Source organism: Acanthochromis polyacanthus, chromosome 10 (assembly GCF_021347895.1).
Source record: "Acanthochromis polyacanthus isolate Apoly-LR-REF ecotype Palm Island chromosome 10, KAUST_Apoly_ChrSc, whole genome shotgun sequence".
Classification (NCBI taxonomy): Eukaryota; Metazoa; Chordata; class Actinopteri; family Pomacentridae; genus Acanthochromis; species Acanthochromis polyacanthus.
The window spans coordinates 316,280-318,356 of record NC_067122.1 but is presented as its reverse complement, the minus strand read 5'-3'; positions in this window follow the sequence as shown (position 1 = coordinate 318,356).

The window sequence follows — 2,077 nt, the reverse complement described above, 5'->3', positions numbered from 1 at the left end:
ATGACGCCTGCGGGCCTGTTCGCCCCGCACACACAGAAGCGTGCCGGTAATCACGGCCAGCCAATCAGAGCAGGCGGTCGGCCACGCGAACGACACGCACGAACCCGCACCTCCTCCCCCTCCTCCCCCTCCCTCCCCGTGAGACAGAAAACCAGAGTTAAAACCAAAAACACAAAAAAGAAAGAAACACAGAGGAGGCAGTGGGACCCCTCCTCACCCTCCTCACCCTCCTCACCCTCCCGCCGTGCGGAGACACGCTCCGGAGGATTCACCCCCCATCATCCATCCATCCATCCATCATCCATCCATCGTGTCTTCAGTCTAATAAACAGAAATCATCTCCTCTGCAGCTGAACTCAGAGTTTAACAGATTAATCTACAGGTAATCTCATTTATTCTTCTTTAACTCACCATAGATAGAAACCCACAGCTACAGTTTTACAAGATCTGATTTTTCCGTAAAAGTACTCAGTAAAGTCCAACTAACTCCACTTCTCTGCTCTGTTGTTTCATGTAACTTTATGAAAACTTCATATTTCTACAGTGAGTTGAAGATTTCAAACCTCCAAAGTGTGTAATTAAAACACAACATTCAAATACTCACTGGAATCCTATTTTACATTTGATTTGATCTGAAATCAACAGTTATTTGATGTAATTGTACCTAAATACATTAAAAAAAACAATAGTCAAATCCATGAAGGTTTTAATGACTTCCCTGTAGAACTCACATTATAGCCGTTTAATAGCTCGTGTTGAAAATAAATCCTTTAATTTAACAGGTGGGTGTCATTTTTAACATCAAATATCTATTAAATATCCAGGATCTTTACATAAACACTCATATTAAACCACTATCTCTGGGTTCCTGCAATTAGAAACCAAATTACTGGTTTCATGACATAAAATAATAAAATAAAACTGAACAAATAGCAGCACTTTTCTGCAGCATAGCATCACATTATTTAGATTAGAATCAGTATTTAACCTTGTTTAAAGGTAATTTGGTGGTTTTACATATAAATGTTCTTCATTAAACACACAAAAACTTTTTTAAAAATGCATATAGTAATAATAATAATAATAATAATAATAAGTCAATAAATAGCTATTAAATACATAAATAAATACATGCAGAAATGAATACTTTTAAATCAGGTTAGTAAATAATTAGAAAACATCAAAATGAAAAAGATAAAATATAAATTAATAAAAGTAAATGTAATTAAATAGAGCCAGATAGACAAATACATAATTTTAAGCAGTGTTTAAAAGTAATTTACTTCTTTTACGTGTAAATGCTCTTCATTAAACATCAACAAAACTATTTAAATCAGGGATAGAAACTGTATTTTTTCCCTGTAATATATTTATTATAAAGTTTTAGTCATTTCACAGCCGAACACATAAATGCAAACATCGTGGATCATCATAATATCATAATAGAACAGATAAAATACAAACTAATTAATAGACTAATGCAGTTCTGAAGCAGGCCTCATGCTCTTCTCTTTACTCCTGCTGATCTGTGACGGTCATTCTAATCTGATGCAGCTCAGAAAATGTATTTTAAATTTATATAAAACGTGTTCAGACGTCCTAATGACATCTTTGTTGTGGTTTTAATCACAGTTGATGGAAACACTTTGGGTTGAAAGTTTGACTCCTGAAAGACTCCAATAGAAACAGAAAACAGGAACAGAAAACCTTTAGATGCTGCACTGATTGGACCTAAAGGCTTTTATAAATAAGACTCAGTGTGGGGGTTTTGCCATTTTTTGTCATTTTGCTTCAAAATAATCCTTTGTATTATTGTTTGTCCACACAAGAATGAGTCCATGTTTGAAATATGTTTATTTTTCACTTTATAACAGATTTTGAACATTTTGATGACTGAAAAAGAAGAATATTCCACAGATCAGTCATGCATGATTACATCTGTAAACTCATCTGTAGCTCTTTATGTCATTTGCACATTTCTGCATCACTCTTGTATATTCTAGTATACACCCCCTGTCAAAAGTTTTAGGACGCTTTCTCATTCATTTAAATGAGAAAGCGTCCTAAAACTTTTGAC